Here is an 18,131-nt window from a genome sequence, read left to right as displayed (position 1 = left end):
GCCCTCAATTCAGACTTGCAGGTGCTTAAATTCCATCTTTGATTGGTGGATTTTAAATGAATTTGGTTTTACCTGCAGTCGGCACTAAAGGTAAATGACTTCTGGAGAGGACCGCTGTGATTGGTCGATACTCAGTGGGAGCGGGTTGCAGATTAAATTAAATTAATTAAATTCATTAAGTTAAAACGTCCTGCCTACATTACCCACAAGGCAGCTGGTCGCTTGCAGGTCAGACAGAGGTTGTGGTGTGATATGCAGTAGCAGCTAACAGATCTGCTGCGACTCTTATGAACGCCATGTTTTCATATTTTCATGTTTTAAACTATTCACGTTCAGACAGAATGAAGAAAATATTTAACAGAGAGTTGGTTGATTTCAGGAGCGATTTAAAAATAAATATCGTCCTGAATATTAAATATCATCCTTTTATTCATGTTTGTCCTTTTATCAGAGATCCACATCTGTAACTGTCACACTAAAACACACACTGGAAACACACGAAAACACATTGGAAGTACACTAAAACACACTGGAAACACACACTGGAAATACACTAAAACACACACTGGAAACACACTAAAACACATTGGAAATACACTGAAACACACTGGAAACACTCTAAAACACATTGGAAATACACTGAAACACACTGGAAACACACACAAACACACACTGGAAACAGTCTACAACACTGGAAACACATTAAAACACACTAAAACACACTGGAAACAGTCTACAACACACTGGATACACACTAAAACACACTGGAAACACACTAAAACACCCACTGGAACACTGGAAACACATACTAAAACACACTGAAAACACACCAAGACACACTGGAAACACGCTAAAACATGCACTGGAAACACGCAAAGACACACGCTGGAAACACGCTAAAACACGCTGGAAACACACTAAAACACACATTGGAAACAGACTACAACACACACTGGAAACACTGAAACACACACTGAAAACACACTAAAACACACTGGAAACACACACTGGAAACACGCTAAAACACACACTGGAAACACACTAAAACACACTGGAAACACATACTAAAAGACACTAAAACACATTGGAAACACACACTAAAACACACTGGAAACACACTAAGACACACACTAAAATACACACTGGAAACACATTAAAACACATACTGGAAACACTAAAACACACTGGAAACACACTAAAACACACTGGAAACACACACTGGAAACACACTAAAACACGCTGGAAACACACTAAAACACCCACTGGAAACACGCTAAAACACGCACTGGAAACACACAAAGACACACGCTGGAAACACGCTAAAACACGCTGGAAACACACTAAAACACACATTGGAAACAGACTACAACACACACTGGAAACACTGAAACACACACTGAAAACACACTAAAACACACACTGGAAACACATACTAAAAGACACTAAAACACATTGGAAACACACTAAAACACACTGGAAACACACTAAGACACACACTAAAACACACACTGGAAACACACTAAAACACATACTGGAAACACTAAAACACACGAAAACACATACTAAAACACACTGGAAACACACACTAAAACACACTGGAAACACACTAAAACACGCTGGAAACACACTAAAACACCCACTGGAAACACGCTAAAACACGCACTGGAAACACACAAAGACACACGCTGGAAACACGCTAAAACACGCTGGAAACACACTAAAACACACATTGGAAACAGACTACAACACACACTGGAAACACTGAAACACACACTGAAAACACACTAAAACACACTGGAAACACACTGGAAACACGCTAAAACACACACTGGAAACACACTAAAACACACACTGGAAACACATACTAAAAGACACTAAAACACACTGGAAACACACTAAAACACACACTGGAAACACACGCTGGAAACACCATGGAAGCACACTAAGACACACCCTGGAAACACACTAAAACACATACTGGAAACACACTAAGACACACACTAAAACACACACTGGAAACACACTAAAACACTTTCTGGAACACTGGAAACACATACTAAAACACACTGAAAACACACCAAGACACACTGGAAACACGCTAAAACACGCACTGGAAACACAAAGACACACGCTGGAAACACGCTAAAACACGCTGGAAACACACTAAAACACACATTGGAAACAGACTACAACACACACTGGAAACACTGAAAACACACTGGAAACACACACTGGAAACACGCTAAAACACACACTGGAAACACACTAAAACACACACTGGAAACACATACTAAAAGACACTAAAACACACTGGAAACACACACTAAAACACACTGGAAACACACTAAAACACACTGGAAACACACTAAAACACATACTGGAAACACTAAAACACACGAAAACACACTAAAACACACTGGAAACACACTAAAACACACACTGGAAACACACGCTGGAAACACCATGGAAGCACACTAAGACACACACTGGAAACACATACTAAAAGACACTAAAACACATTGGAAACACACGCTAAAACACACATTGGAAACACACTAAGACACACACTGGAACACTGGAAACACACTAACACACGCTGGAAACACACTAAAACACACACTGGAAACAGACTACAACACACACTGAAAACACTAAAACACACTGGAAACAGACACTGGAAATACAAGGTAAACCACACACTGGAAACACACTAAAACACACTGGAAACACCCTAAAACACACGCTGGAAACACACTAAAACACACACTGGAAACAGTCTACAACACACACTGGAAACACACTAAAACACACACTGGAAACACACTGAAACACACTGGAAACACACTAAAACACACACTGGAAACAGTCTACAACACACACTGGAAACACACTAAAACACACACTGGAAACAATATGGAAACACACTGGAACCACCCATTGGAAACACTGGAAACACACGCTGGAAACAGACTACAACACACTAAAACACACACTGGAAACACACTAAAACATACTGGAAACACCCTAAAACACACACTGGAAACACACTAAAACACACTGAAAATAGACTAAAACACACTGAAAATACACTAAAACACACACTGGAAACACTAAAACACACTGGAAACACACGCTAAAACACATTAGAAACACACTAAAACACACTGGAAACACACGCTGGACACAGACTACAACACACTAAAACACACGCTGGAAACACTAAAACACACTGGAAACACCATGGAAACACACTAAGACACACATTGGAAACACCCACTGGAAACACACTGGAAACACACGCTGGACACACACTAAAACACACACTGGAAACACACTAAAACACATACTGGAAACACTAAAACACACGAAAACACACTAAAACACACTGGAAACACACTAAAACACACACTGGAAACACACGCTGGAAACATCATGGAAGCACGCTAAGACACACACTGGAAACACACGCTGGAAACATCATGGAAGCACACTAAGACACACCCTGGAAACACACTAAAACACATACTGGAAACACACTAAAACACATACTGGAACACTGGAAACACATACTAAAACACACTGAAAACACACCAAGACACACGCTGGAAACACGCTGGAAACACACTAAAACACACATTGGAAACAGACTACAACACACACTGGAAACACTGAAACACACACTGAAAACACACTGGAAACACACACTGGAAACACGCTAAAACACACACTGGAAACACACTAAAACACACACTGGAAACACATACTAAAAGACACTAAAACACACTGGAAACACACACTAAAACACACTGGAAACACACTAAAACACACTGGAAACACACTAAGACACACACTAAAACACACACTGGAAACACACTAAAACACATACTGGAAACACTAAAACACACGAAAACACATGAAAACACACTAAAACACACTGGAAACACACTAAAACACACACTGGAAACACACGCTGGAAACACCATGGAAGCACACTAAGACACACACTGGAAACACATACTAAAAGACACTAAAACACATTGGAAACAAACGCTAAAACACACATTGGAAACACACTAAGACACACACTGGAAACACACTAACACACGCTGGAAACACACTAAAACACACACTGGAAACAGACTACAACACACACTGAAAACACTAAAACACACTGGAAACAGACACTGGAAATACAAGGTAAACCACACACTGGAAACACACTAAAACACACTGGAAACACCCTAAAACACACGCTGGAAACACACTAAAACACACACTGGAAACAGTCTACAACACACACTGGAAACACACTAAAACACACACTGGAAACACACTAAAACACACACTGGAAACAGTCTACAACACACACTGGAAACACACTAAAACACACACTGGAAACACACTAAAACACACACTGGAAACACACTGGAACCACCCATTGGAAACACTGGAAACACACGCTGGAAACAGACTACAACACACTAAAACACACACTGGAAACACACTAAAACACACTGGAAACACCCTAAAACACACACTGGAAACACACTAAAACACACTGAAAATAGACTAAAACACACTGAAAATACACTAAAACACACACTGGAAACACTAAAACACACTGCAAACACACGCTAAAACACATTAGAAACACACTAAAACACACTGGAAACACACGCTGGACACAGACTACAACACACTAAAACACACGCTGGAAACACTAAAACACACTGGAAACACCATGGAAACACACTAAGACACACATTGGAAACACCCACTGGAAACACACTGGAAACACACGCTGGACACACACTAAAACACACACTGGAAACACACTAAAACACATACTGGAAACACTAAAACACACGAAAACACACTAAAACACCCTGGAAACACACTAAAACACATACTGGAAACACACTAAGACACACACTAAAACACACGCTGGAAACACGCTAAAACACGCTGGAAACACACTAAAACACACATTGGAAACAGACTACAACACACACTGGAAACACTGAAACACACACTGAAAACACACTGGAAACACACACTGGAAACACGCTAAAACACACACTGGAAACACACTAAAACACACACTGGAAACACATACTAAAAGACACTAAAACACACTGGAAACACACTAAAACACACTGGAAACACACTAAGACACACACTAAAACACACACTGGAAACACACTAAAACACATACTGGAAACACTAAAATACACGAAAACACACGAAAACACACTAAAACACACTGGAAACACACTAAAACACACACTGGAAACACACGCTGGAAACACCATGGAAGCACACTAAGACACACACTGGAAACACATACTAAAAGACACTAAAACACATTGGAAACACACGCTAAAACACACATTGGAAACACACTAAGACACACACTGGAACACTGGAAACACACTAACACACGCTGGAAACACACTAAAACACACACTGGAAACAGACTACAACACACACTGAAAACACTAAAACACACTGGAAACAGACACTGGAAATACAAGGTAAACCACACACTGGAAACACACTAAAACACACTGGAAACACCCTAAAACACACGCTGGAAACACACTAAAACACACACTGGAAACAGTCTACAACACACACTGGAAACACACTAAAACACACACTGGAAACACACTGAAACACACTGGAAACACACTAAAACACACACTGGAAACAGTCTACAACACACACTGGAAACACACTAAAACACACACTGGAAACACACTAAAACACACACTGGAAACACACTGGAACCACCCATTGGAAACACTGGAAACACACGCTGGAAACAGACTACAACACACTAAAACACACACTGGAAACACACTAAAACACACTGGAAACACCCTAAAACACACACTGGAAACACACTAAAACACTGAAAATAGACTAAAACACACTGAAAATACACTAAAACACACACTGGAAACACTAAAACACACTGCAAACACACGCTAAAACACATTAGAAACACACTAAAACACACTGGAAACACACGCTGGACACAGACTACAACACACTAAAACACACGCTGGAAACACTAAAACACACTGGAAACACCATGGAAACACACTAAGACACACATTGGAAACACCCACTGGAAACACACTGGAAACACACGCTGGACACACACTAAAACACACACTGGAAACACACTAAAACACATACTGGAAACACTAAAACACACGAAAACACACTAAAACACACTGGAAACACACTAAAACACACATTGGAAACAGACTACAACACACACTGGAAACACTGAAACACACTGAAAACACACTGGAAACACACACTGGAAACACGCTAAAACACACACTGGAAACACACTAAAACACACACTGGAAACACATACTAAAAGACACTAAAACACACTGGAAACACACACTAAAACACACTGGAAACACACTAAGACACACACTAAAACACACACTGGAAACACACTAAAACACATACTGGAAACACTAAAACACACGAAAACACACTAAAACACACTGGATACACACTAAAACACATACTGGAAACACACGCTGGAAACACCATGGAAGCACACTAAGACACACCCTGGAAACACACTAAAACACATACTGGAAACATATACTAAAAGACACTAAAACACACTGGAAACACACTAAAACACATACTGGAACACTGGAAACACATACTAAAACACACTGAAAACACACCAAGACACACTGGAAACACGCTAAAACACGCACTGGAAACACAAAGACACACGCTGGAAACACGCTAAAACACGCTGGAAACACACTAAAACACACATTGGAAACAGACTACAACACACACTGGAAACACTGAAACACACACTGAAAACACACTGGAAACACACACTGGAAACACACTAAAACACACACTGGAAACACACTAAAACACACACTGGAAACACATACTAAAAGACACTAAAACACACTGGAAACACACACTAAAACACACTGGAAACACACTAAAACACTGGAAACACACTAAGACACACACTAAAACACACACTGGAAACACACTAAAACACATACTGGAAACACTAAAACACACGAAAACACACTAAAACACACTGGAAACACACGCTGGAAACACCATGGAAGCACACTAAGACACACCCTGGAAACACACTAAAACACATACTGGAAACACACTAAGACACACACTAAAACACACACTGGAAACACACTAAAACACATACTGGAACACTGGAAACACATACTAAAACACACTGAAAACACACCAAGACACACTGGAAACACGCTAAAACACGCACTGGAAACACAAAGACACACGCTGGAAACACGCTAAAACACGCTGGAAACACACTAAAACACACATTGGAAACAGACTACAACACACACTGGAAACACTGAAACACGCACTGAAAACACACTGGAAACACACACTGGAAACACGCTAAAACACACACTGGAAACACACTAAAACACACACTGGAAACACATACTAAAAGACACTAAAACTCACTGGAAACACACTAAAACACACTGGAAACACACTAAGACACACACTAAAACACACACTGGAAACACACTAAAACACATACTGGAAACACACTAAAACACACACTGGAAACACATACTAAAAGACACTAAAACTCACTGGAAACACACTAAAACACACTGGAAACACACTAAAACACACTGGAAACACACTAAAACACACACTGGAAACACACGCTGGAAACACCATGGAAGCACACTAAGACACACACTGGAAACACATACTAAAAGACACTAAAACACATTGGAAACACACGCTAAAACACACATTGGAAACACACTAAGACACACACTGGAACACTGGAAACACACTAACACACGCTGGAAACACACTAAAACACACACTGGAAACAGACTACAACACACACTGAAAACACTAAAACACACTGGAAACAGGACACTGGAAATACAAGGTAAACCACACACTGGAAGCACACTAAAACACACTGGAAACACCCTAAAACACACGCTGGAAACACACTAAAACACACACTGGAAACAGTCTACAACACACACTGGAAAACACACTAAAACACACACTGGAAACACACTGAAACACACTGGAAACACACTAAAACACACACTGGAAACAGTCTACAACACACACTGGAAACACACTAAAACACACACTGGAAACACACTGGAACCACCCATTGGAAACACTGGAAACACACGCTGGAAACAGACTACAACACACTAAAACACACACTGGAAACACACTAAAACACACTGGAAACACCCTAAAACACACACTGGAAACACACTAAAACACACTGAAAATAGACTAAAACACACTGAAAATACACTAAAACACACACTGGAAACACTAAAACACACTGCAAACACACGCTAAAACACACACTGGAAACACACTAAAACACACACTGGAAACACACTAAAACACACTGGAAACACACTAAGACACACACTAAAACACACACTGGAAACACACTAAAACACATACTGGAAACACTAAAAACACACGAAAACACACGAAAACACACACTAAAACACACGCTGGAAACACTAAAACACACTGGAAACACCATGGAAACACACTAAGACACACATTGGAAACACCCACTGGAAACACACTGGAAACACACGCTGGACACACACTAAAACACACACTGGAAACACACTAAAACACATACTGGAAACACTAAAACACACGAAAACACACTAAAACACACTGGAAACACACTAAAACACACACTGGAAACACACGCTGGAAACACCATGGAAGCACACTAAGACACACCCTGGAAACACACTAAAACACATACTGGAAACACACTAAGACACACACTAAAACACACACTGGAAACACACTAAAACACATACTGGAACACTGGAAACACATACTAAAACACACTGAAAACACACCAAGACACACTGGAAACACGCTAAAACACGCACTGGAAACACAAAGACACACACTGGAAACACGCTAAAATACGCTGGAAACACACTAAAACACACATTGGAAACAGACTACAACACACACTGGAAACACTGAAACACACTGGAAACACACACTGGAAACACGCTAAAACACACACTGGAAACACACTAAAAACACACACTGGAAAACACATACTAAAAGACACTAAAACACACTGGAAACACACACTAAAACACACTGGAAACACACTAAAACACACTGGAAACACACTAAGACACACACTAAAACACACACTGGAAACACACTAAAACACATACTGGAAACACTAAAACACACGAAAACACACTAAAACACACTGGAAACACACGCTGGAAACACACGCTGGAAACACACGCTGGAAACACCATGGAAGCACACTAAGACACACACTGGAAACACATACTAAAAGACACTAAAACACATTGGAAACACACGCTAAAACACACATTGGAAACACACTAAGACACACACTGGAACACTGGAAACACACTAACACACGCTGGAAACACACTAAAACACACACTGGAAACAGACTACAACACACACTGAAAACACTAAAACACACTGGAAACAGACACTGGAAATACAAGGTAAACCACACACTGGAAACACACTAAAACACACTGGAAACACCCTAAAACACACGCTGGAAACACACTAAAACACACACTGGAAACACACTGAAACACACTGGAAACACACTAAAACACACACTGGAAACACACTATGGAATATGGAAACACTATACAATATGGAAACACACTGGAACCACCCATTGGAAACACTGGAAACACACGCTGGGAAACAGACTACAACACACTAAAACACACACTGGAAACACACTAAAACACACTGGAAACACCCTAAAACACACACTGGAAACACACTAAAACACACTGAAAATAGACTAAAACACACTGAAAATACACTAAAACACACACTGGAAACACTAAAACACACTGGAAACACACGCTAAAACACATTAGAAACACACTTAAACACACTGGAAACACACGCTGGACACAGACTACAACACACGCTGGAAACACTAAAACACACTGGAAACACCATGGAAACACACTAAGACACACATTGGAAACACCCACTGGAAACACACTGGAAACACACGCTGGACACAGACTACAACACACTAAAACACACACTGGAAACACTAAAACACACACTGAAAACACACTAAAACACACTGGAAACACCATGGAAACACACTGGAAACACACGCTGGACACACACTAAAACACACACTGGAAACACACTAAAACACATACTGGAAACACTAAAACACACGAAAACACACTAAAACACACTGGAAACACACTAAAACACATACTGGAAACACACGCTGGAAACACCATGGAAGCACACTAAGACACACCCTGGAAACACACTAAAACACATACTGGAAACACACTAAGACACACACTAAAACACACACTGGAAACACACTAAAACACATACTGGAACACTGGAAACACATACTAAAACACACTGAAAACACACCAAGACACTCTGGAAACACGCTAAAACACGCACTGGAAACACAAAGACACACGCTGGAAACACGCTAAAACACGCTGGAAACACACTAAAACACACATTGGAAACAGACTACAACACACACTGGAAACACTGAAACACACACTGGAAACACACTGGAAACACACACTGGAAACACACTAAAACACACACTGGAAACACTAAAACACACACTGGAAACACATACTAAAAGACACTAAAACACACTGGAAACACATACTAAAACACACTGGAAACACACTAAAACACACTGGAAACACACTAAAACACATACTGGAAACACTAAAACACACGAAAACACACGAAAACACACTAAAACACACTGGAAACACACTAAAACACACACTGGAAACACACGCTGGAAACACCATGGAAGCACACTAAGACACACCCTGGAAACACACTAAAACACATACTGGAAACACACTAAGACACACTAAAACACACACTGGAAACACACTAAAACACATACTGGAACACTGGAAACACATACTAAAACACACTGAAAACACACCAAGACACACTGGAAACACGCTAAAACACGCACTGGAAACACAAAGATACACGCTGGAAACACGCTAAAACACGCTGGAAACACACTAAAACACACATTGGAAACAGACTACAACACACTGGAAACACTGAAACACACACTGAAAACACACTGGAAACACACACTGGAAACACGCTAAAACACACACTGGAAACACACTAAAACACACACTGGAAACACATACTAAAAGACACTAAAACACACTGGAAACACACACTAAAACACACTGGAAACACACTAAAACACACTGGAAACACACTAAGACACACACTAAAACACACACTGGAAACACTAAAACACATACTGGAAACACTAAAACACACGAAAACACACTAAAACACACTGGAAACACACTAAAACACACGCTGGAAACACACGCTGGAAACACACGCTGGAAACACCATGGAAGCACACTAAGACACACACTGGAAACACATACTAAAAGACACTAAAACACATTGGAAACACACGCTAAAACACACATTGGAAACACACTAAGACACACACTGGAACACTGGAAACACACTAACACACGCTGGAAACACACTAAAACACACACTGGAAACAGACTACAACACACACTGAAAACACTAAAACACACTGGAAACAGACACTGGAAATACAAGGTAAACCACACACTGGAAACACACTAAAACACACTGGAAACACCCTAAAACACACGCTGGAAACACACTAAAACACACACTGGAAACACACTGAAACACACTGGAAACACACTAAAACACACACTGGAAACACACTATGGAATATGGAAACACTATACAATATGGAAACACACTGGAACCACCCATTGGAAACACTGGAAACACACGCTGGAAACAGACTACAACACACTAAAACACACACTGGAAACACACTAAAACACACTGGAAACACCCTAAAACACACACTGGAAACACACTAAAACACACTGAAAATAGACTAAAACACACTGAAAATACACTAAAACACACACTGGAAACACTAAAACACACTGGAAACACACGCTAAAACACATTAGAAACACACTTAAACACACTGGAAACACACGCTGGACACAGACTACAACACACGCTGGAAACACTAAAACACACTGGAAACACCATGGAAACACACTAAGACACACATTGGAAACACCCACTGGAAACACACTGGAAACACACGCTGGACACAGACTACAACACACTAAAACACACACTGGAAACACTAAAACACACACTGAAAACACACTAAAACACACTGGAAACACCATGGAAACACACTGGAAACACACGCTGGACACAGACTACAACACACTAAAACACACACTTGAAACACTAAAACACACACTGGAAACAGACTAAAACACAGTGGAAATACACTGGAAACACACACTGGAAACACCATGGAAACACACTAAGACACACTGGAAACACACAGCAGGCTGCAGATGACCCCAATGAGACCCCTCACCCCCGCTGGACTGTGAAACTTTGGAGGCATACATGACGACCCCCCCCCCCCCTACCCCCCCACCACACACACACACACACACAGACACGTTTCCTGGAACATACAGGTGGTTTTAGTGAGGACACACCTGAACTCAGTCACCTCAGAGAACTTTACTCTCACTGTTGCTGAGAGTTGCACATCTGTGTGTGTCTGTGTGTCTATGTGTGTGTCTGTATATATATATGTGTGTGTGTGTGTGTGTGTGTGTGTGTGGTCGTGTGTGTGCGTGCGTGCGTGCGTGCGTTGCGTGCGTGCGTGTGTGTGTGTGTGGTGGAAGTTCAGTTTAAATAAAACCTGCTGTAGTTTCAGTGTTTGGGTTGAAGTGAGTCCCTGGTTGAGGTCAGACGACGTCTGTTGTCATGGTAATGGTGACAAACAGCTGGTTTGGGTTCAATCAGCGTCAAGCAGGAAATGAGTGTTGTTGTCGATTCATCCATCCACCCCGACCTCCTTGTTACTGTGTGTGTGTGTGTGTTTTCTGATGTAAACTCAGACCTGATGAGGTTCTGGTTGGAATTCGACCTTCCTTCACCATGAACAGAGGTCAATGCAGTGTGTGTGTGTGTGTGTGTGTGTGTGTGTGTGTGTGTGTGTGTGTGTGGTGTGTGTGTGTGTGTGTGTTCAGGTGTCAGCAGCAGCTCAGAGTCTCCACATCTGTTCTTTAATTATCTGAACACTGCTGGACATCTGAGAGTCACAGCAGAGGCTCAGAGGACACACAACACACGACTACACAACACGACTACACAGAGACATTATGTTCGTGTACGGCAAGGAATTCTGTAAAAATGTATGGTGGGCGGAGCCTGTGGCATTTTGTCCCCCTGTGATCTTTGAATCAGTAAAGTAGCTACGCCCTCTACTGGTTGCCATGGTTACTGTTTACATCATACAGATCATGATGTTGTGAGTCTATCCTTGTTCCTGTGGTGCGCCCTCTAGTGAAGTCCTCCAGTAACACAGAGGAGACAACGTTCTCCATGCTAACCTGGATGGGTTCTGGTTCTGGTTCTGGTTCTACACAGAGGACACAAAACAAACAAGGCTGATGTAATGCTGTCCTCTCATTGGCTGGCAGGACGAAGCTCCGCCCTGCTGAGGCTCGCCAGCTTGTGTTTTGGTTGTGAAGTCTGAGAGAGACTGCAGCTACACACACACACTCTTGTAATGCTGAACTCGGGTCCATCGCTGCCCTTCACGGTGCAGCATTGCAGAGAGGAGGGGACCTGCATGTGTGTCTCTATGTGTGTGTGTGTGTGTGTGTGTGTGTGTGTGTGTGTGTGTGTGTGTATGTGCGCCCTCATAAATAATTCCTCTCCATATTGCTTTTAAACGATAGCATCCCTCGGCCGGCCCGCCGCAGCACGCAGCTCCCCATAAATGATACTGTCAGGGCTAATACACCCCCTCCATTACTGAGGAGGAGGAGGAGGCTCCAATCTCCTCCTCCTCCTTCTCCTCCACCCTCCTCCACCTCCTTCTCCCAGTCGGGCAGCACCGTGTTCGGTCTCAGTCTGAATCAGCAGCCGGTCAGACGAGCAGATTCCTCCACAGGGGAAGAAATTTACCCATCAGCCCCGGGCAGCGATCCGGTCGCTGCTGAGCGCAGCTTTCCCAGAATTCCCTGATTGATCCGTGACTCAGCCGGGCCCGAGACCCGCTGAGACATGACGATTGCAGTCACACAGTGTTACTGTACCTGGACCCTCAGAGACCCTCAGGGACCCTCAGAGACCATCAGAGACCCTCAGAGACCGTCAGGGACCATCAGAGACCCTCAGGGACCCCTCAGAGACCATCAGAGACCATCAGGGACCATCAGAGACCCTCAGAGACCATCAGGGACCCTCAGGGACCCTCTGCGACCCTTAGAGACCATCAGGGGACCATCAGGGACCATAAGGGACCATCAGATCAGGGGACCCTCGGGGACCATCAGGGACCCTCAGGGACCATCAGAGACCCCTTGGGGACCCTCGGGGCCCATCAGAGACCATCAGGGACCCTTGGGGACCCTCAGGGACCATCGGGGACCATCAGGGACCATCGGAGACCCTCGGGGACCATCAGAGACCATCAGCGACCCTTGGGGATCCTCAGGGACCATTGGGGACCATCAGGGACCATTGGAGACCCTCGGGGGACCATCAGGGACCATAAGGGACCATCAGATCAGGGACCCTCGGGGACCCTCAGGGACCATAAGGGACCATCAGGGACCATAAGGGACCATCAGATCAAGGACCCTCGGGGACCATCAGGGACCATCAGAGACCCTCGGGGACCATCAGAGACCATCAGGGACCTTTGGGGACCATCGGGGACCATCAGGGACCATCGGAGACCCTCGGGGACAATCAGAGACCATCAGAGACCATCAGGGACCCTCGGGGACCCTCAGGGACCATTGGGGACCATCAGGGACCATCGGAGACCCTCGGGGACCCTCGGGAACCATCAAAGACCATCAGGGACCCTCGTACCTCCAGAAAACTAATAAGAAGGAGTGACTTTAGCTAACAACACCGAGATAACTGATGGACACATTTTTATTCACTTTGGATTTGATAAGAGACGTCCCGCCGGGACCAAGTGGTCTCTTCCTGTTTCTTTGTGCCTTCGTTTCCTAGCAGCACACACACACACACACACACACACACACACACACACACACACACACACACACACATGGTCCAGTGATGTTTAGGGAGCGTATCAGATTTTCTTTTTAAAAAGTTACTTTAAAATAAAAACAGTATTCGTTCTTTTATTGAATGATGGGGACTCTTCAGGTGGTGATGATGTCATCGTCACACGTTGGAGACTCGATGATGATGTCATCATCACCTGAAGAGTCCCCATCACAGCCCTTCAGACTGTTTCTATGACGAGGTTCCAGCTGATGTCTGATCAGAGTTCAGGTTCACGTGTTTACAGTTCACCCTGTGTGTGTGTGTGTGTGTGTGTGTGTGTGTGGTGTGTGTGTGTGTGTGTGTGTGTGTGTGTGTGTGTGTATCCTGTTGGGACTGGTAGTATTGATGGGAGTGATGCATGCTGGGAGTTGAGCAGGTGAGGTCAGTGTGGCAGCAGCCTGCTCACTGACCTACATAAGGCCTCAGCGCTGACCCCCGCCCCCTCCGCTGCTCCGCCAGGTGGACTCAGGTGTCTCCTCCTGTTTGACCTGTTCACTTGTTAAACTGTCCTCTGTGTACATGAGACAGAGTCCTGTCTATCTGTCTGTCTCTCTGTCTGTCTATCTGTCTCTATCTGTCTGTCTGTCTGTCTGTCTCTCTCTCTGTCTTTCTGTCTGTCTGTCTCTCTGTCTGTCTATCTGTCTCTCTGTCTGTCTCTATCTGTCTGTCTATCTGTCTCTCTGTCTGTCTCTATCTGTCTGTCTATCTGTCCTCTCTGTCTGTCTCTGTCTGTCTCTCTATCTGTCTGTCTATCTGTCTGTCTATCTGTCTGTCTATCTGTCTGTCTATCTGTCTGCCTTCATTCCTTCAGTAAAGCAGTAGTTCCTGTGAGACAGATTGAGGAAGAGGAGGGGTGGGGGGTCAAAGGGGAGGGACATGTGTGGTGTTGGGGTGGGGGCACTAGGGGGAGTGAAGTGAGTGTGTGTGTGTGTGTGTGGGGGGGGGGGGTGGGGGGGGGGGCAGAGCTCCGCCGAAGGCTGACAGCCACACAGGAAGGAGATCAGAGGAGATCATCACTGCTACTCCTCCACCCCCCCAAAAGCCCCCACCAGCCTAGAGCCCACAGCCCCCACCCCCTCCTCCTCCCTGTGAGGCCGGTCTGCAGGGAGAGAAGCTGGAAACAGACTCTGATCTGTGAACTCTTCCTCCTCTTTATCACTGTATTGATGTTTCTCTGATGATGATGATGGTGATGATGACGATAAAGGTGATGGTGATGAAGGTAAGGATGATGATAGTTATGAAGGTGATGATGATGACGATGGTGATGATGATGGTGAAGATGATGAAGGTTATGAAGGTGATGGTGATGATGGTGGTGATGGTGATGATGATGGTGGTGAGGATGATGGTGATGAAGGTGATGATGATGGTGATGATGGTGAGGACGATAACCATCATGGTGACGCACTGTGATTGGATGTTTGGTGGTGAACTGCACCCTGGGAGTCGTAGTTCTGTCCTCCAGCTGTTAGAAGTCGCGGTTTCATCGTGTGTGTGTGTGTGTGTGTGTGTGTGTGTGTGTGTGTGTGTGTGTGTGTGTGTGTGTGAGTGTGTGTGTGTGTGTGTGTGTGAGAGCGTGTGTGTGTGTGAGTGATCGAGCGAGCGTGCATGAGAGCGTGGTGAGCGAGTGAGCGAGAGTGTGTGAGAGTGCGTGTGTGTGTGTGTGTGCGTGTGTGAGTGCGTGTGTGTGTGTGCGTGTGCGTGTGAGTGAGTGAGTGTGTGTGTGTGAGTGCGTGTGTGTGTGCGGTGTGTGTGTGTGTGTGTGTGTGTGCGTGCGTGAGTGTGTGTGTGTGTGTCTGTCTGTCTGTCTGTCTGTGTGTGTGTGTGTGTGTGTGTGTGTGTGTGTGTGTGTGTGTGTGTGTGTGTGTGAGACTGTGTGTGTGTGTGTATTCATTATTTAGTGAGAGCTATTACTGGATGAGCTGCTTCTCTCGTCTCTCAGAAACGTATCGATTGCTTTAATTGCCCCGAAAGATTGTCAACTCTGAAGATAGATATTAAAGCACCGACGAGGCTGCAGGATGCATGAATCTAACAGCCCCACGTGTGTGTGTGTGTGTGTGTGTGTGTGTGTGTGTGTGCGCTCAGCGCGGTGTGTGTGCGTGCGTGCATGTTTGTGTGTGTGTTTCTGCACGTGTGTCTGTGTGTGTGTGTCTGTGTTTGCATATGTGTGTGAATGTGTGTGTGTGTGTGTTTGTGTGTGTGTGTGTGTGTGCGTGTCTTTGTGTGTGTGCGTGTGTGTGTCTGTGTGTTAGCGTGTGTGTGTGTGTGTGTGTGTGTGTGTGTGTGTGTGTGTGTTAGCGTGTGTGTGTGTGTGTGTGTGTGTGTGTGTGTTAGCGTGTGTGTGTTTGCCCTCCCCGATGTTCGAGGTCGTTTGAGGTGACTACAAACCCTAACCTTCCAGCCAATCTGACCGTCAGCCTGTTTACGTCATTAAAAAACAGCAACAACAAATAAATAAACAGCTGTTTGTAAATTAATGTTTTCATAAAGACACAAAAAATATAAACATTTAAATTTGAATCTTACAGCATTTATTGGATGTTTAAGGGTTTCAGTGTCACTTTATTCACACTAACGATGTTGAACTGTCTTCTGAGGTCTCAGCTTGAATACCTCATCACTGGAAATATTATAAGTACTTCAATTAATTTGTTTATTCTACAAAGCTATTATACAACACATATAAAATAACATTTATTTGATATTAAATCAAAGTGAGGATGAGCTGAATGAAGCAGAAAGACCGTGGAAACATCAGTACACATGAAGTCATCAACACAAGTCAAATAAAAATAAAATTTTGACCCTGATGCTAAAATTCGTTGATATTC

General features: G+C 43.6%; 1 protein-coding gene across 1 annotated transcript in view; it reads left to right on the top strand.

Annotated features, from left to right (window-relative positions):
• LOC138193738 (nuclear factor 1 X-type-like) overlaps window positions 1-18,131 on the top strand; it is a gene marked incomplete at its 3' end in the record, with an annotated part of 107,098 nt that overhangs the window by 33,322 nt on the left and 55,645 nt on the right. The gene's annotated exons all lie outside the window — the stretch shown is intronic.

Source organism: Embiotoca jacksoni, unplaced genomic scaffold, assembly GCF_022577435.1.
Source record: "Embiotoca jacksoni isolate LCO1_2020_lvr unplaced genomic scaffold, fEmbJac1.0.p SCAF_94, whole genome shotgun sequence".
NCBI classification, from domain to species: domain Eukaryota; kingdom Metazoa; phylum Chordata; class Actinopteri; family Embiotocidae; genus Embiotoca; species Embiotoca jacksoni.
This window is presented reverse-complemented; position numbering and strand designations above follow the sequence as displayed.